This window comes from Podarcis cretensis (assembly GCF_951804945.1).
Source record: "Podarcis cretensis genome assembly, chromosome: 15".
Classification (NCBI taxonomy): Eukaryota; Metazoa; Chordata; class Lepidosauria; order Squamata; family Lacertidae; genus Podarcis; species Podarcis cretensis.
Genome location: NC_137185.1, coordinates 11,805,023 through 11,825,094, shown reverse-complemented (window position 1 = coordinate 11,825,094; position 20,072 = coordinate 11,805,023). Strand labels below are relative to the sequence as shown.

At 47.0% G+C, this 20,072-nt stretch overlaps 1 protein-coding gene across 4 annotated transcripts in view; it reads left to right on the top strand.

The window, feature by feature from the left end:
* Positions 1-3,219: 3,219 nt before the first annotated feature.
* Positions 3,220-20,072, top strand: part of CLIP2 (CAP-Gly domain containing linker protein 2) — an 81,777-nt gene continuing 64,924 nt past the window's right edge. The window contains exon 1 of one of the 4 annotated variants that reach the window (XR_013833496.1): positions 3,220-3,745. The gene's annotated coding sequence lies outside the window, so the exon portion shown is untranslated. Of the gene's footprint in view, positions 3,746-11,879; positions 11,902-20,072 lie in introns of those variants that run through there. The other 3 variants (XM_079955454.1, XM_079955457.1, XM_079955456.1) reach the window with 3 other exon arrangements.

The following is a 20,072-nucleotide window of genomic DNA, read 5'->3' as shown; positions in this document are numbered from 1 at the left end:
ATGCCACCGGAGCACGATTTCTGTTCTCATCCTGAAGCAAAGTTCTTAACCCGAGGTACTATTTCTGGCTTAGTGGAGTCTGTAACTGTTATGTACTGAAGTTCTCACCCTGGGCCAGCAGGGGGATACTGTAGATAGTTATGCAAATGAAGGATCGAAAGTGACATTCAGTGATTGGATAGTTTGTATGCAAATGAAGGATTGAAAGTGACGTTCAGTGATTGGATAGTTTTAGAAAGTTGCAACAGTTACGCTGTTCTGGAGCTCTATATAAGCAGGCTGACTGAGCTCTTCAGTTCAGTTCTATTCTGGCCTCTGAATAAACAAGAGCTGTTGAAGAATCGCTGTGTCGTCTGATATGTTCGCCCACAACATAACAGTAACCTGAAGCATATGTAACCTGAAGCGTATGTAACCTGAGGTACCACTGTAATAAACTTCATTCGGCTTCAAAACGAAACAAGGCACCCCCCTCTGGCTAGTCTTTAAAGAGGACTTTGTTTAGAGCTGCCTGCTGATTTAAAGACCCCCCCCCCCGATTAACTTGAACCTTTTAAATGATTCATCTGTGAAATGCAACATAAACTCACGTATCACCAAGATGATAGCGCTGTGCCCTTTTGAAGACATTGAAGAACGCAAGATACTTATCTCACAAAAGAAACTGAATTATTGTTTTAAATATACATTGAAGGTCACTACATTCTTCTTGCAGGGGAAGCCGGGCAGTAGCTGTATGGTTTGTTGTGGAGTAAGGTCACATACATGACTTCAGGGCTTTTTGAGTATTTTGTGGGATTTGAGCAAATACTGGCCTCCTTCCAGCAACTTCTCCAGCCAAGCTAGTGCCAAATGTATTATTCTGCTTTCCTTTGGACCACATCAGCAAAGCCGAGAGGGTGGTATTGTTGTTTGGGCAGCCCAGGCCCTCCATACACACTGCCCAGGTTTGTGCCCCAGAGAAGTCACTTCAGAGCTACAAACATGGGTTTGCAATAACAACAACAACAACAACAACAACAACAACAACAACAATAATAGTATCCTGCCCACATCACTGGGTTTCCCCATCCACTTAAAGTGAACTTTAAGTGCTCTGTCACTCTGGAACAGAATTTCCTGAACTTCAGTCTCCAGCTGTTTTTAGACTACAATTCTCATCACCTCTGACCACTGGTCCTTGGATGATGGGAGTTGTAGTCCAAAAAACAGCTGGAGACCCACGGTCGGCAAGCCCTTGCTCTACACAGAGAGTTTGCTGTTTGGAAAGTGTCAGTGAAAGGCACTTACAAGTGTGAGATGAACAAATGATTAATGGGAATTAATCTAAAAAACGGTGACCAACATATAAGAAGCTCTGTACGTTTCTGACATATAAACGCATCCCCAATGAGTTGTTGTTAACTCATCTGGATACACGACTAAGTTTTTCACTTTTATAACTGCATCACTCCGGCTTCTATTACATTGTGTTTTATTACAGTCAATCTACTTCTAATTATTAGAATCAGCTATTCTTCAAAACATCAACACCATACTGAACATTTGGGAGAGAATTATTTCTCTGGCAATGTATTATAAATGGGGACCATATTTCCACAAATCTGTTCTCTTGATCTGATGTAGTAGGTTAGTTTTGACATTGAAGCTAATTCCCAGAGCTTCTTGATCTACTCACCAGCCGGGGCAGTTTCAGGACTTTCCATTTCTGAGCAGTCCCCCATTCTTGCTGCCATAATCCTATGGGTTAATTCTGTGCTTCCCCTATTTATTTAATGGGAATCATAGTTTAGAAACAAAATAAAAGGGTGTAGTCTTGCACCTTATTGTAATATTTCAGATATTGATTTTTTTAATCCAGTGCAAGAAACATTTGCTGATTGTAGCAAGAGGCCGTTTCAGATACAGTAAAATGCTTTTTGGCACAGACACAAATAGGCTGTCCATTCAAAATGCAATCAAAATAATACAAAACGCCAACCATTAATACTTCCTGTGGGTGCTGTTAGGGATCCCTTCACAATCTTGTGACGTTGTGATCAGGGCTGGAGTTTGGCAAACTTTCATAATATGGTGCCCTGTGCAAGGCCCAAATGGATCTTTTCAATTTCAGCTCAGCTCAGCACCCTGTGTGAGGGAATGGCCTGCACCACCCTAAATCTGGCACTGTTGTGACTGGATTAAACCTAAGACCAAGAGAGCCAGTGTGGTGTAGTGGTTAGAGTGGTGCGAGACCAGGGTTCAAATCCCCACTCAGCCACTGAGCCATTTGGGGGAGACCTCTCTCTCTGCCTAACCGACCTTGCCGGGTGGCTGTAAGAAAGGCAGACACACCCTCTCCAAGAGGTACAGTAACTGGCCTTTCAGCAGGACTTCTGAAGCTCCAGGCCTGGGAGAACTTCACCATTAAAGGCTCAGCGCAGTGGCGTAGCGTGGGTTGTCAGCATCCGGGGCATGGCAAGTAATTTGCGCCCCCTAACCCATGGATTTGCACCCCTAACCCTAACCCCCAGATGTTGCGCCCGGTGTGGCCGGCCCCCCCTGCACCCCCCACGCTACGCCACTGGCTCAGCGGCAAACCAAGTCTATGGCCTTGCTCCCCAAACCTGTCCCTACTTTGCACTCTGCGAAAAAATAAATAAAATAAAATCCACAGTGTGGAGGGCATGTTGAATTCGTCCACTTTCAACCTCCAAAAATGAGGGGTCCTAAAAAGTTGCAACGTGACTTGGGAATTCAAAAGGTATTTTGAATAAAGATATAAATTAATATAATTTAGCTTTGCTTGGAAAGTCACATGTTGTGTGCATAGAAATAATTAAAGGTGATCAGCAAGTATTTGCACCACTTCTTCTTCTTCTTCCTCTTCTTCTTCTTTTTCAGCATTACCTGACATTTCCAGAAAGGAAAATTAAAGTGCTTTGGTTTCCCCAAAGCGGTTTCGGTGCATCTTCAACACACAAAGCTAAATCTTCTCCAGTCGTAAAAAAAACAACTGCAGGTTTGAATTCCCCACACCCCAAAACATATTTTTAAGACAGCTCGCTGGGGGGGGGGAGCAATGCAAAAATGAGTTTCACCCCCTCAAAACGACGCGCCGAGCCTTTTTCCCGCCCTCCCGCCTCAGTTCCGCTGCAGCGCCGGCCCGCGAGAAACGCAGAGACGGCGGCGCCGGCGCCTAGACCCAACCTTGTGCGCCTGCCTTGGTGAAAACAGCTGGAGCGCCCCTCCCGCCTCCCGCTCGGCTCCTTCCCCTTTTGTTCGCCTGCAAAGCGGCGCGAAGGCAGCAGCAGCAGCAGCAGCGGCGGCGGAGAGCTCTGCTTCTGCGCGCATCTCGCGCAGGGGACCCGCGAGAGCCCGCTGGGCCGCCCCCTCTTGCTGCTTCCCCCGCGGAGCCGAGACTCATGCAGGGAGGCGGCGCGGACGCTCCTTCGCAGCAGCAGCAGCAGCAGCAGCAGCAGCAGCAGGCGCCCCGTCCTCGCCGGCGTCGCCTTTTGTCCACGCGACCCGTTTCTCCTCCTTGTGACTTGGATGCAGCGAGCCTGCATCCGAAGGGAGTGGCTGGCTGCTGCTGCTGCTGGGGCTGCTGCTGCTGCCACCAGGATTATTACAGCTGTTTCTGTTTGAGGGAGCAGGCGGCCTAGAATCAGCCCCGCCGAGGCCGGATCCTTCCCTCTGCAAAAAAAAAAAAAAAAAAAGGGCGGAAAAAAGGAAAAAGCAAGCTTGCACAGTCAGAAGAAAGGAGGTAAGCCCACCCAGTGCAGGAGGAAGGAGGGAGGCTGGGATTCAAAAGGGAGACCTTCTTCAGGGTGGCTGCCTTTGCTGAGACAGCAAGAAAGGAGGGGATGGAGGGGTGGGATGCAGTTTGTGGGCCGGAGGGTGGAAGGAGAGAGGGGGGGAGGCATGCAGAGGGTTGGGGGCTTGCACATATGGTTGGGGGCTTGGGGGGCAGGGAGGGGGAGAGATCTGCAGATCCACCCCCAATTGGAAAATATCTGAGCATCCACCAGGAAAGGTTTGCTGCGCCAGCCCTTCCTTGGCAACGGATTCTATCCGAGGCTGTTTGGCTCCTTCCAAACATGCACACATGCACCCCCCCCCAAGGGCTGGTCGTTGTCCTTGGGTGCAAGGGAGGGAAAGCAGGGCTCTTGTTATTGTGGGGTGCGTTTTGCATGAGGGGGCACCGGTGAGAACCAAGCTTTGGGATATTCGACATATTTCCCCTTCCTCCTCTCCCCAGGTTTGGAGGGTGAGGTTAAAATGACAGATTGCAGCGGAGGACGAAGAATGTTGACGGGAACACACTTTAAAAAAATGAGGATTATAATGTAATAATTAATGCGGCTTCTCCATCTTGGGAAAAGCTGTTCTGCACACACAGGCACACCATCTGCGAACAGCCGCCTGGCTCTGGTTGTTCATCTTGCAGGGATGGAGCTGTTAGCTAAGGATGCCCTGTGTTGACAACTGCTTTTGAGTGGACTTGGCAAGAGAGGCGTGGCTGGGGGAGAGTGACAGTTGTGTTTGGGCATCTTTGGTACCAGGGGTGGAGCACACCTTGAAGTATGTGTGTGTGTTGTTTCTGAGTAGCTGCAGAATGCTTTCCCCTTCACTGCTAACAAGCTTGGAGGCAGTTCACTTCATTCATCTACAGACCAATTTGCAGCTTGGAGGGTGTGACTATGGGATGGACTCCTATTTTTTAAAAAAACGTGGCTGAAGTATTGCAGCAGCTCTGCCTGGCTTGCCTCATTCATATGTGCAAGTCACCCCTCGATGTGGTAGTCAACAAGCCATGAGCCAGCCTTGTACTGTAGTCACTTCCGACTGCTTTATGGAGTGAGGCAATGGGCTTCCATGTGAGAGGGCATGAACTCCTGGAAGGATTGACTTGGAGCTGGGGTTACTACTTCTTTTCTTTTTTGAATGAAACTCTGGGTGACATCCATGTTTGCACATTGGTGAGGAAGGCCCAGGGGTCAAACCCTGTTCAGCTGGGTGAATACTTCAGGCCTCGGTTCCCCAGCTGCAAAATGGGCGCAGTAGCTTTGTCATAAGAGTCCATTTGTTTAAGCAGCTCCTACCTGAAGTCTGTTCTAGGTGTTTTAAGGTAAAGGTAAAGGGACCCCTGACCATTAGGTCCAGTCGTGACCGACTCTGGGGTTGCAGCGCTCATCTCGCTTTATTGGCTGAGGGAGCCGGCGTACAGCTTCTGGGTCATGTGGCCAGCATGACTAAACCGCTTCTGGCGAACCAGAGCAGCACACAGAAACGCCGTTTACCTTCTTGCCGGAGTGGTACCTATTTATCTACTTGCACTTTGATGTGCTTTCGAACTGCTAGGTTGGCAGGAGCAGGGACCGAGCAATGGGAGCTCACCCTGTCGCGGGGATTCGAACCACTGACCTTCTGATCGGCAAGTCCTAGGCTCTGTGGTTTAACCCACAGCGCCACCAGCGTTCCTTCTAGGTGCTTTAACTATGTGTAAAAAAACTATGTGCTTTAAAATTTGTTAAAAAAAGAAAGTGGGAGGGGTAAAGAAGAAATTATAATCAATGGAATCCCTGAGGTTCTCATTCTGTTTCCATGAATAATTTTTAAAACAAGGACCCTTCTGGTGTTAATGGATGCAACGCCCATCACCCATGGGTCATTTTGGCTCGGGCTGATGGGAGTTGGAGTCCAGCAGTATTAGGAGGGCCACCGGTTCCCCGTTCCTGCCCTTAGGGCAAAAGATTCTTGCATGGCAGGGGATCGGACTGGATGATTCCCTTCCAACTCTATGATTCTAATTAATAAGCCCCTGAATGATTGTAAGAATATATTTAGAAACAAACTTGCAACGCTTCCTTACAATTTGAAAGCTTGGGCAAGTTAGGTGCTCCCTTGTTGCCTTAACCATGTGACTTTAATTCTCATTGGATGACTCCTGGTTTTATAAAGTTTTTTAATACACCTATGGCTGTGGAGGGGAAAAAAGGATCAATTCTTTTTTCTCCTCCTCCCTCCGTTTTGCGGTTTCCCCAATCTAAATCTAAACATCTACAATGGAAAATAGACAGGAGCTTGTATAGGATTTCGCAAGCTTTGGGTTGTAGGGTGATTCCAATTTATGACATTTTATTTGTGGTGTGATACATTATCTATTGAAATCTGACCTGAGTTTCTTTTTTGAGGGTGGGAAAGCAAGAGGCAAGAGTGCTGCAATTCTGTAGTACTTAATAGGAGAAATCACACCGAATTTGAATAACTAGGCACATGTAGACTTGCACTGTTAGTTGATAATATTTTGCAGTCTTGTTTAATACAACAGGATCCTTTGCTGTTAATATTACTAGGGGCTGTTGTTGTTGTTGCTCACTTCACTCAACAACCCCCTGCCTCCTGGATTCTCCCTACTTTAAACCTGTCCAAACCCACCCCATGGCTTGCTCCAAACTCCTCTCCCGCTCAGCTGTCCCCAAACACCCACCCCCTTCCCTTGCAGATCTTTAAATGCCCAACTGGGGTGGCACACTTCAGAAAGCAGTGCTCCCAATTGCTCTCTGGAGTATCTACTTTTCTTTAAATGTTGTTCCTCCTCAGCAGCTCGCCTGGGCTGCCTGCCATCTAAGCCACTTGCTTGCTCGCCTCCTTGCTGTTTGGTTTCCCCCCTTACAAAAATATAGTGTTGTTATTTGTATCTGTTAGTTGCTTTCCTCACAAAAGTGAACCAACGTGACTTTACAAACCAGTTACAGCAAACACAACCTATAACGCCACCCCCAGCGCAACAATGCAAATAAAAGGCAGGTTTCACAGATCCTGCCCCACTAAAAGAGGCCACAAGTAGTCAAAAGCCTGTGTAAAAGAGGGTAATATTTTCCTGGTTTCTAAAAATAAAGACAGCGCCAGTTGAACTTTGCTGGGGAGAGCATTCTGCAGGCGGGGAGCCACCACTAAAAAGGCCTCTAGTGTTGCCTCTCTCCAGACTGTCCTATTCAGGGACTACACACAGAGAAGGGCCTCGGATTATGAATTCCAGGCCCAGAGCGGTTGCTGTGTGGAGTGATGGTGGCAGCGTTCAAAATTTGTCAAGCGCATTTTGCACCTGGCTATTGCCCACCTGCAAGCAAGTGAAGATGCCTGGGTGCCAGGATAGCACCTCACGTCTCCATCTGGAGGTGCATGCCTAGAGATGCTTGGATCTTAACTGTTTTCACACACTAGTAACGCATCCTGTAGAATTCTATCTGCACAATCAGAATAAATTTCAGGGACCAAAAAGTCATACTGAAAAAAACAAGGCTTTTGAGCTATCTGGCCCCAAGATGTCAACTAGGCATTCTGTCTTGGCGACTAATCCTGGTTTAAGGAGCCATTTGGCGCCTAGCTTATATATCTGAGTTTCTAACTCTGGATGGTAGAGGTACTTTACAGAGGACTGTCCTCTGTGAAATAGACCACTATATATATATCAATATATCAGAGTATGGCTTTGGGTTGTTGACTGTGGGTTAATCGCTTGATTTCTGGCTTCGCTTGATTTGTGGCTGCCTCTTTCTCTCTGTTTTGATGTTGGCTTCTGCAATGCTTTCTTGGCTGTGCTTGATGGAAAGGCTGACTCTAAGCAAGGCCAGATGGGAAAGTGTGTGTGGGGGGAGTGATGGCGATGGCGGTGGCTTTCTGTCGTTTAGTGGTTTATGTTGGATGGTGTTGGTGGCCCATCCAGACTCACAAAGGCAGCCACATTCCCTGAAGGGCGCAGAAGAAACAAAGCACAAGGAATGTTGTGTGGAAAGGGAAGAAGAAACGGGTCTTCTTCACAGACAAATAGGTTTGTCTATATTCTATACCTTTAAAACACATTCAAAACACACACACACACAGAGAGAGAGAGAATTCTGGGATCTGCAGGGAATTGTAAGTCTGTGAGGCATAAACTACAGTGCCCAGAATTCTTTGAGGAGAAAAATGTGCTTTGAATGTGCTTTAAAAGTTGTCTTGTCTACACAGCCAGAGTTACTGGATTTGGTGTACTAAACAGGCTAGCAGGTATATTGTGTATTTTCTGTTATGATTTTATAGCTATATCTATATACAGTCATACCTTGGATTCTGAATGCGTTGCAAATCGAATGTATTACTCAGGGTAGAGCCTAACAACTCTTGGTGTCCTTAACTGACTACAGTGGTACCTCGGGTTACATACGCTTCAGGTTACATACTGTCAGAGCTGCCCAAGGTCCCAGCTCACAGAGGACCAACGCCAGGTCGTCGTTATATACAAAAGTCTTTATTGAAGTTCAGTTTCCATTCCAAAACCATAGCGCGCAGCTCTACGTCTTAAACCCTAGACCGCCGAAGTTCCGTCTGAATCTCCTCCCCCCTGACACCAGTTTAAGATTCTAGCCCTGCTCCACCTCTTCCTCTGCTCTCTTCTCCTCTGGGTTCTCCTGCCCGCTGGGGCATTGCCCTTTCTGGACTCTTCTGACGCTGAGTCCCCTGACTCCTCCCCCTGCCTCCGGCGGGCTTTAGGACCCGTTCCCAATCCTCGTTCTCTGCTGCCCTGCGCGCCTGTACTTTTGAACTTGGCTCTCGCGCCAACCCAGTGACCTTCCTCCTGACCGTTACACTGCATCTGTCACTGCTTCCCTCTTCCGGGATGCTAGCTGGACCTGACCTCCCCTCCGTTGCCTGACTCTCCGATGGAGGCGTGGTCAGCCCTGACTCCTCTTCTCTCCCTGCTGGGGGAGACGCTACCCCCGATACCTGGGACTCTTCCCCCCCACTATGCTCAGGTGGGGAAGCTGGTCCTGATCTCCAACTGCTGCTCTGGGAGTCCCCGCTGGCCCCTTGCTTCTGGAGTGTCCCCCTTGGGACCCCCCTTGCCCTGGCCACCGGCGCCCCCTTCTGTGAATCTTCCGATTTGCTGGAGAGGCTCATGGAATCTCTCGGGCCACTGTCATCTTCTCCTACGCTGCCCTCAGATTCTTCCCCTTCGCTCTCCATCTCCCCTCTTCCCTGTGCTTCTGCTCCTGAGCCCCTGACACATACGCTTCAGGTTACAGAATCCAATAACCCAGAAATAGTACCTCGGGTTAAGAACTTTGCTTCAGGATGAGAACAGAAATCGTGCTCCGGTGGCGCGGCGGCAGCAGCAGGAGGTCCCATTTGCTAAAGTGGTGCTTAAGCTTCAGAACAGTTTCAGGTTAAGTATGGACCTCCGGAACGAAATAAGCACTTAACCTGAGGTACCACTGTACTTAATTTGTTCCAGAGGTCTATTCTTAACCTGAAGCACCACTTTAGATAATGGGGCCTCCTGCTGCCGCTGCGCTGCCTGAGCACAATTTCTGTTCTCATCCTGAAGCAAAGTTCTTAACCTGAAGCACTATTTCTGGGTTAGCGGAGTCTGTAACCTGAAGCGTATGTAACCTGAGGTACCACTGTACAGTTCCCAGGATTCTTTGGGGAGCAGTCATGAGTGTCTAAAGTGGCGTCATAGTGCTTTAAACAGACGGCTTCCACACACACACACCCTACCAAAGCCCAGGCTTATTGCCTGAAACTGGGACTGTTGGCCCTTGGTGGTCCTGAAAATGTCTGCATTGTAAATTATGATATTGGGAAGAATTCTGTGACAGTTGCCAAATTCAGCACATGCACAGTTCCCACCCCCTGCTCACAAAAGGGTTGTATCTGCTCAGAGTATACCTATTTGAATTAAGGGACCTAAGTTAGTCATGTCCACAGGGCTCTGAATATGTAAAATTGCACACCTTAAGTCTAGCTGGGGTATGAGATGCACATGGCGCCTAAAAATGTCCTGTCAATAACTGAGGTGTTAGAACATGAGTTGTCAATCTTTGCACATGCAAGGAGAAAGGATTCATCAATCCACAACAACCCCGATTCACAACGACCCCATTCTCTCTTTCCCCTCCCCCAAGGTGCTGAACACCCCCAGCATAAAATCAATACCTCTTTAGGTTCTCGGCACACAGAAATCTGGGTCATCTGTCTAGACATGGGAGACTTGGCCTTTAGGTGACTTTCAGAATGATATGGGAGGAGATTGAATACCTCCTGTCCAATCGGTCTGACGGGCATATATCTCTGTGTGTCAACTTACACTGTGAAAATGTTTTTGTGGATTCACTGATATGTAAGCAAACTAGCTCAGTCCCTCTAGAAATTTCACGGCTGCCTTCTCCCACACGTACATTCTGCTCCAACCACTTTGGAGGACAGGTGGCTGGTGTCCACTAGGACTGGCAGGGTGGAGCAGTGGGTGGAGCCCAATAGTGTAGTGGCAAATTCAGAAGTGAAGGGTCACTTCATGATTATCACAGTCACACCCCTCAATTACAGATTCAGGTAGGTAGCTGTGTTGGTCTGATGCACCCGAAATAAAAAATTAAAAAATGGTCAAGTAGCGCCTTAGAGACCAACTAAGTTTGTTCTGGGTATGAGCTTTCGTGTGCATGCACACTTCTTCAGGTATTTTTTAATACATTTTTTAATTTCCCTCAATTCTTAATTTCCCTCAATTTCAAACACTGGTTGTTGTAAAATATTGGTTCAATAACGATATGGGAAGTGTATTTAATTTATTTTAATGCATTATTATGCATTATTATTATTACAGTCTTACATTGGATCTTGAACGCCTTGACTCCTGAACAAATCAGCTCCCAAGCATTCCGGTTTTCAAATGTTCTTTTGGAAGCCAAATGCCTGACGGGACTTGTGCAGCTTCCAATTGGCTGCAGCAGCTTCCTGCTGCCAATCAGAAGCCGTGCTTTGATTTCCGAACGTTTTGAAAGTCAAACAGACTTCTGGAACAGATTCTGTTCGACTTTCAAGGTACAGCTGTATATTTTTGTTGCTTTCAAATGGTCCAAAATAGCCTGTGCCAACATGGTACCCTCCAGATGTTTTGGATCTACAACTGGCTGGGACTTCTAGCCCCCAACATCTGGATTGCATTAGGATGGCAATGGCTAGCCTAAATGGTATGATTGCCCTGTTGTGAAGGTTGCATGCTCAAGGTTATATGAAGGTCAGGTGGCTGTTCTGTGCAGGAGAAGGTTGAGTAGGAGACCATACAAGGCTGCCTCCAATACATTGATGCCAAAATCCAGCATCGCCTGACTTCTGCGAGTGCGGCTTTCTCGCGATTGTAGTGCAGAGTGTTTGAGGACCGGGACATTCACAGGGAAACTAAAATGCGAGTTTACAAAGCTATTGTACTACCAACCTTATTGTATGCTTGTAAAACATGGACCACTTATAAACGCCAGCTCCTCGAAAGAGTCCATCAGTGGTGTCTCCGAAAAAGTTTACACATCACTTGGGAAGCCAGGTGAACTAATACCAGTGTACTGGAAGAAGCAAAGATCACCGGTATTGAGGCAATGATTCTTCAACATCAACTTCGTTGGACTGGTCATGTTGTGCGGATGCCTGGTTATCGTCTTCCAAAGCAACTACTCTATTCCGAACTTGGAAAGCGTAATGCTGGTGGTCAACAAAAGAGGTTTAAAGACTGTCTCAAGGCAAATCTCTAAAAATGTAGTATAAACAACAACAATTGGGAAACACTTGCCTGTGAGGGAGCCAATTGGAGAACAGCCTTGACCAAAGGTGTCGTGGACTTTGAAGACGCTCGAACTCAGGCCGTAAGGGAGAAATGTGCTAAGAGGAAGGCACGCTTGGCAAATCCACACCGTGATCAACTCCTGCCCAGGAACCAATGTCCCCATTGTGGAAGGACGTGTGGATCCACAACTGGCTTCCACAGTCACTTACGGACTCATTGTTAAAACCGTGTTTATGCAAGATAAAATACTCGGCTGTGAGTGATTGCCAAAGAAGAAGTAGAAGTTCTTTGCTCTGTGGGTAAAGGTGTTCTTGCAGGTATGTGCCTAAGAGAAAACCAGCCTCTAATGTATATTTCTTCAGGTGAACCAGTGTGGGTGATGGGTTCTGAGGGCTTTTAAAAGCAGTCAAGACAAAGAGACAGAGGAGGAGAGACATTTTGGCATTGATTCGTCTTGGCGGGACCTCCGATCTGGCTGCTTTCTTTTGACAATGAAAGAATCCTCCCATTGTGGGCCCAGACTGCATACTTTCCCCAAGAGGATATCGCAGGAAAACAGGCTGTGCTTGGCGGTGACCGGGTGTGAGCTGGTAGCGACCTCCTCTCCAGGGGTGAAATGTACCTGCAAACTCACAGAGCTCCTGCTATTCAGGAGCCCGTGGGCAATGGAGAGTTGGTGGTATCTGGGCTGCTGCAAGCCAGCTGTGGATCTATATTGCCACAGTGCTGTCACCTGGGCGACTGAAATGTTTCTGTTTCCAAACTGAGACCTGCCGTGAGTCACTAGGGCTGCATTACTGACACAAGGGAGCTGTCCATAGGTTCAGCCAGCTACCTGCCACTTATCTTGCTCTCCCTGTTTTTCTGGAACTAGAGGCACATCTACACTATGCATTTAGAGCAGCATCATACCACTTCAAGCAGTCATGGCTTCCCCTCCCCTAAGAATCCAGGTAGTTCCTACCTGGAAGAAACCCCCAACCAGCCTCCCCTAACCTGGTGCTCTCCAGGTGTGTTGAAAGTACAACTCCTGTTGGTCCCAAAGCCAAAATGACTGACAGGAGTTGTATTTATTATTGTATGTATTTCATTTACAGCGGTACCTCGGGTTACAGGTACCATACGCTTCAGGTTACAGACTCCGCTAACCCAGAAATAGTGCTTCAGGTTAAGAACTTTGCTTCAGGATAAGAACAGAAATCATGCTCCGGCGGCGCGGCGGCAGCAGGAGGCCCCATTAACTAAAGTGGTGCTTCAGGTTAAGAACAGTTTCAGGTTAAGAATGGACCTCCGGAACGAATTAAGTAGTTAACCCGAGGAAATCAGCCCTGAGTGCTCACTGGAAGGACAGATTGTGAAGCTGAGGCTCCAGTACTTTGGCCACCTCATGAGAAGAGAAGACTCCCTGGAGAAGACCCTGATGTTGGGAAAGATGGAGGGCACAAGGAGAAGGGGGCGACAGAGGACGAGATGGTTGGATAGTGTTTTCGAGGTTACCAGCATGAGTCTGACCAAGCTGCGGGGGGCAGTGGAGGACAGGAGTGCCTTGCGTTCTCTGGTCAATGGGGTCACGAAGAGTCGGACACGACTAAACGACTAAACAACAACAACAACCACTGTATATCCCAGCTTTTTCTCTCAGGAGCTCAAGGTGGTGGCCTGCATGGTTCTTGCTCTCCTCATTCACAACAACCCTGTGAGGTAGGTTCTGAGAGGCAGTGGCCTGGCCCAAGGTCACCCAGTGAGCTTTGTGGCCGAGTGGGGATTTGAACCTTGGACCGACACTCTAACCACTACACCACACTGGCTCTCTTGTAGTCCGAAACCTCTGAAGGGCATCAGAATAGGGAAGGCTGTCCTGGGAGATTGTGAAATTGAGAACCAATTTAGTGGCTAGTGACTCAGGAGACAGCTTTGGGATAGGGAAGGGTCCTTTCTCCACTCAGCAGCTGAAGCTGCAGAAAAGTACTGTATTTTCCCGTGTATAAGACGCCCCCCATGTATAAGACGAACCCTATTTTTTGTGTGCCCCAAATTAAGAAATAATTAATTGCAACATTCAGTGTATAAGACGATCCCCAATTTTAAACTTAATTTTTTTGGGGGGGAAATATAGTCTTAAACACGGAAAAATACAGTAAATTTTGTGCCGCTGCTGCTATGTGTGTTTGAAATATTTCAAGGGGTTCCCCCACCCCAATCATTTGCTGATTTTTTGTTGTGGATTTGGTTGTTTGCTACTTTGATCAGCCTTATTTACTAGAAATGCACTTAAGCAGGGTTGCCATACGTCCGGAATTGCTGGACGTAGCCGGAATACGGCAGTTGGAAGCAGTGTCCGGGTGGAAATCACTGGGAAAATTCAGAAGTCTAGAATCTGGATTTTCACTTTTTGACATATGGCAACCTTAACTTCAGTCTTCACTTGTGAAGCACACATAGCCAACTTGCATGGACAGCAGATGTGTTAACAGTTTGTGTTTGTACTGTGTGGCAAAATGTGTAGCATAGGTGCTTGTTCAAGAAACGGTGTAAATCTGAGTCATGGAATCTTGCAGCGATGTTTTCCAACCAATCCTTGCAAAAATGCAAATATTAGGGGAGTGTGTGCATAAATCTGAATATGTTAGTGAAAATAGCACAGGGAAATGCATTACGTTAGGGAAAACCACTTTGCAAAAATTTGTACATTAGTCAAAGCTGCGTGCAGAAATGTGTTTATGTGGATAAATTTGCACTAAAATGTTGAAGGACTTTCATGAGAATTTTTCTAAAAAATAAAAATGTGCAAATTGTTGCAGAAATGTGACAAACTGAATTTCAAACTGGAAATCTGAGGGAACCAAAACTGGCAAATCTGCCCATCCCTACTCAGAGTAGACCATTAGAAATAGTGGACCTAAGTTTGCCAGTCTATTAAATTCAGTGTGCCTACTCTGAGCAGGGCTAGCATTGTCTACTTACCCGTAGTGCTGTTCGTTTTCTGCCTGTGAACGTCCTTTATTCTTAAGCCAATCTTGGAACCGCAAAGTTGGACCTTTGATATCTCTGTAAGCCCAATTAACTCAGAGAATTGGGTTGCTGACGCAGTCCCTTTATCCACATGGCCTGCTTCTTTTGACATCCCCTTGTCCTTTTACTTTGCAAAAAAAAAGAAAAGGAGGGGAGTCTGTGCTCTCCAATTAATGCTGGGAAAGTTTCAGCTGTGAATGTGATGCCCTGAAAGTCAGCAGCTCCCTCCCAGGCAGACATTTGACTTTGCAAACGTCACAGAGGTGGAAATGACCTTGCAAAGTTTGACATTCTGGTTCACAACTTGCATCCAAACCGTACATTTTCAAAAATTAAAAAAATAAATTGTTGCCTACTATAAAATACATTTGCCTCAGAGTGGCAATACCAAATTAACATGCCTCAAAAGATGAGAAATATTATTAACTATAAAAGTGCTTGTTTTGCAATAACGCAAAAGGGACGTATCCTTCCCCCCCCCCCATGAAATGTTGAGCAGATGGCTTCCCTTAAAGAATAATGGGAACTGTAGTTTGTCAAGAGTGCTGGGAATTCTAGTTCTGTTGAAAGTAAACTACTATGCCCAGAATTCTAGGGGGGAGGGGGAGAAAGTCCTGTGCTTTAAATGTATGGTGTGAATGTGACCAATGATGAGTTTTCTTTTTATTTCTTAGAAGTTATAAAGTTGGGCAGTGGCCAATCTCACACTGTATTCATTTCCTTCCATTGTTTTCTCCAAGAACCCATACCCCCAAATTTTAACAACAGCAAACCAAAAGGCAGCTACAAAGAATTGCCTGCCATTTCTGGCCATACTGCAATTGCTTATATCTTTTCTTTTGCGTTCCTCACCTGTAAAAATAGGACGATTAAAGGATTGGCTTTTCAGCTTCTAGCAAATATTCTAGGCTATAGTGACTCGGATGTGGATTTGTATTTGTTTATGCACATCATTTTGTGGGTTGCAGTGATTAAGGCCACATCCGCAGTAGCCATTTAAAGCACTATGAAACCACTTTTAACAGGCATAGCTTTCCCCAAAGAATTCTGGGACCTGTAGTTTGTTAAGGGTGCTGAGAGTGCTTAGGAGACACACCGTCTCTCCCTCTGAATGGTTTCATAACCAGTCCTTCTTTCCAGGGAACTCTGGGAACTGTAGCTCTCTGAGGGGAACTCCTTGTTGTTGTTGTTTAGTCGTTTAATCATGTCCGACTCTTCGTGACCCCATGGACCAGAGCACGCCAGGCACTCCTGTCTTCCACTGCCTCCCGCAGTTTAGTCAAACTCATGCTGGTAGCTTCGAGAACACTGTCCAACCATCTTGTCCTCTGTCGTCCCCTTCTCCTTGTGCCCTCCATCTTTCCCAACATCAGGGTCTTTTCCAGGGAGTCTTCTCTTCTCATGAGGTGGCCAAAGTATTGGAGTCTCAGCTTCAGGATCTGTCCTTCCAGTGAGCACTCAGGGCTGATTTCCTTCAGAATGGAGAGGTTTGATCTTCTTGCAGTCCATGGGACTCTCAAGAGTCTCCTCCAGCACCATAATTCAAAAGCATCAATTCTTCGGCGATCAGCCTTCTTTATGGTCCAGCTCTCACTTCCATACATCACTACTGGGAAAACCATAGCTTTTACTATACGGACCTTTGTTGGCAAGGTGATGTCTCTACTTTTTAAGATGAGGGGAACTCCTAACAACTCTTAACAAAATACAGTTCCCAGGATTTTTTAGGCAAAGCCATGTCCATTGAAGCGGTATAGCCTTGAACTTGTAGTCTTAAGTGGTGCTTCCCTGTTCTGCATTTCTTTTGGTGCACCAAGCCATTACCCTGTTTCTATGTTTGGCTGGTGGATCTTGAGGTAGATTCCCACAAACCTCAAGTCTGCCCATTTCTCTCTTTCAGTCCCTGGTACCTTGCAGGCTTGTGGCCTGAAAGACAGAGCCTGAGGGATTTCCACGTTGGCCCGTCGCAGCAAAACCAGAAAAGATAAGATTTATTGTGGTATCAACTTTCTTGGAGTAGCGCCCGTTTTGTCAGGTGTGCTGGGCTTCTTCCTTAGCTGACTGATTTATAAAGACAAATGTCACCAGTAGCAGAATGTCCAGGATGCCAGCCAGCCAGCCAACCATTCCATGCCCTTTCTCAGGATACTTCATTCCATTCTGCCTAGTTTTATGTCCCATTGTCCCAGCCACCCACCCCAGCTAGCCGTCATTCTGTGACCGGTCAGCATACTCAGTCTTCATGGGCTCTTTGGGGGATTTTCTCCCCCTAAAGATTTTTCTGCACTTCTGCAGGCTTTGAGTTTAGCTGGGTGTGCTGATCTCCTCCTTTTTGTACAGGAAAGGGACCTTTTTAGCTGCATAAGATCCCACACTCAGAGAATAAGTTTGCTATTAGCACGTAAGATCACTGCTAGGTAATAACAACTATTATGCAATTGCAGCTGTATAGAACACAAATACCGTTTTCCTAGTTCTGCTTTTGCTAACTTAATACATATTTAAAGAGAGAGAGAGAGAACCTGGGTTCAGGTTGAGTTAATTGACAACAACAACATCTTGCAGTTGCCCCATTGGCTACCTGCACAGATCCTCATTCTTTCTAGCCACCGTGTCATCCTGGCTTGTCATGCAGATGCAAAGCTTATTCCATTCGCTTCAAATTCAGAACTATGACAGTTGCATAACACCAAAGGGCATCAAAGTTTCTTATCTCCTTTGAACACGTCAAACAAAATTTTGAATCTGCAAGCGCCTCTTCCTTTCAGAAGATGTTACCGTCTTCTACTTGGCGTAATGAGGTCTCCTTTGAAAGCAAAGGGCTCAACAGTTTCATCAGTGGAAAATGCTGTCCTGCCCAGGGTGCAGAGGATTGAAAAATGTTGCTTATTCATGCAGAGACTGAAGTCAGATTCCCCATTTCCCAAACAGAGGAATTTTCTGTTTGTTTGTTTTTAAGCAGGGGATGGGGAAATTGCCACCTTCCATCTGTTTTGGGATCACAGATCCCATCATCCCTTCTGGCTGGGGCTGATGGGAGTTGGAGACTGACGCCGTCCAGAGGGCTATAGGTTCCCCACTCCATTTTCAATTCTGCCTTGTTCCATTGCTGCAGTGCTTTGCAGTAGCTTTAGAAATTTTCCTTGCCTGGGGAAGGACCTTAGCTCAGTGGCAGATCGTCTGCTTTGCATGCAGGATGTCAAGAAGTGAGCTGGCAGTAAATCACACTGTTCAAAGTTGAAGTTAACACTTTATTAGCAAGATCACGTCCTGCACAGACCTGGTGGAGTGTCAGGCATAATGAACACTGCAGCTCATCCCTGCTAGCTCTTGCACCATGAATCAGTTGCCGAGACTGAAAGTCCCCACCTCCCCACAGCTACCTAGGTCCCCTCCTCTCCAGGGATTTTCCCCAAGCAATCAGAAACTGTGCCTACATACAGCCTGCCACTACTCCGCCCTTTTCATGCCTCTTCTGGTTCTGGGAGACAGTGGGAAGGGGAGCTTGTCGCGGCAGGAGGCAGAGACACTCGTGACTCTTCACTAGCTTGACTCATCTCTGCCTCATGGCCTCTTTTCTCCAAACCTCCTGCTTCAGCGTCTACCTCTGATTCTGGAATCTCTTTGCCAGCTCCTGTTACCTCCTCAGCTTCCCACACACCCTCTTCCCAGTTTTCTCCCTCTGTCCCCTCATTGTCATTCCACTCCCCCCAGCAGTGGCGTGTGGTGCAATATTTCACAGGGGAACAGTTGGGGCCAGAGGTGCTAGCTTACAAGGGGCGTGGGGGTTGATGTCATGTGTGTAATGTTGCGACGTCACACACGTGAGCTTTGCGCCTCCCTCCCGAAGCTGGGCAGAAGCTTCCTGGGCTTTGGGAAGGAGGCATCAGGGAAACATTTAGGGAGTTAGCATAGTCCCCTTAGTCCAGTGGCCACACGCCATTGCTTCCAGGCTCTGAGCCTTCTTCCCTTGGGGATTCCACATTCCTTTGCATCCAGCAGGAGATGCCGGAGATGCAGTCTCAATCCCCAGCATCCCTAGGTAGGGCTGGGAGTGTCCCCTGCCCGAAAGCCTAGATAGCAGCTGCCAGTCAGTGCAGACAGCCCTAAGCTAGGTGGACCAATGAGCTAACTTGGGTGCCCTGTGTTCCCAAACCCTGAAAGCTGCAGTTAGCGCTCATAAACACCACTTGTCTTCATTATCCTGGCACAGTTCCCATTGCACATTAAACCCTGAGGCAGCCTGTTCTACTGCGCAACTAGCTTGTGTCATTAGGAAGTTCCTCCTAACGTTTCACCAAGATCTTCTTCCCCGCAATTTCCAGCTGCTGGGAGAGTCCACAGAGAACAAGTCTGCTCCTGCATGACAGTCCGTCAGATATTTGGAGGCAGCTATCATGGCACTCCCTTTATCTTATCTTCCCCAAGCATTCATGGGCCTTTGCTTGTCCTGATCTTCCTTCCAGCAGTGCTTTTCTGCACACAAAGCCGCAGAAGAAAAAAGTGCAGAGTAATCCTCTGGAGAACTTGGTACTGCTGTTTTGAGCCTGTATGCACTACACATTTAAAGCAGCATCTTAAACAGCCATGGCTTCCTGCAGAGAATCTTGGGAACTGTGGTTTGTTCAAGCTACAGTTCCCAGGATACTCTGCAGGAAGTCATGGCTGTTAGGAGGCCTCTCAGAGAGCTTCAATTCCCAGAGTTCCCTGGGAAGAGGGATTGGCTATTAAACCCACTCTGAGATTTGTAGCTGTGTTTGGAGAACAGGGGTCTCCCATCAACTTTCAGCAACCTTATCAAAGTACGCTTCCCAGGATTCTTTGCAAGAAGCCATGACCATTTAAAGTGGTACAATACTATTTTAATGTCCCAAATGTTGGTGCCTTAGTAAGCACCCTTTTCCTTCCACATTTCTGCAAGTAAAGCAAGGTAGAGACTTAACAAAAATTAAATGAAGGCTAAGCTTTCAAGGAGCCATCCTGGAATATCTTGGAGGGGAGGGGAGTTCCCACATAGAACCCTCTTCATGTGATTACAGCCCCGGCTAACAAACAGTTCAAGGAATCTGATTTTCAAAGTTGTTTTCTGGAAACAGTGTTACAGTGGTACCTCGGGTTAAGTACTTAATTCGTTCTGGAGGTCCATTCTTAACCTGAAACTGTTCTTAACCTGAAGCACCACTTTAACTAATGGGGCCTCCCGCTGCTGTCGCACCGCCGGAGCATGGTTTCTGTTCTCATCCTGAAGCAAAGTTCTTAACCTGAAGCACTATTTCTGGGTTAGCGGAGTCTGTAACCTGAAGCGTCTGTAACCTGAAGCGTATGTAACCCAAGGTACCACTGTATAACATTCAGGGTAAGGTTATTTGTTGTTGTTTTGCCTTCTGCAGGCTGTGTACAGTACACACTATGAAGAAAAATTCTGGGTGCTGTAGTTTGTTAAAGGCTGCTACAGTTGTACCTTTGGGTGCGAACG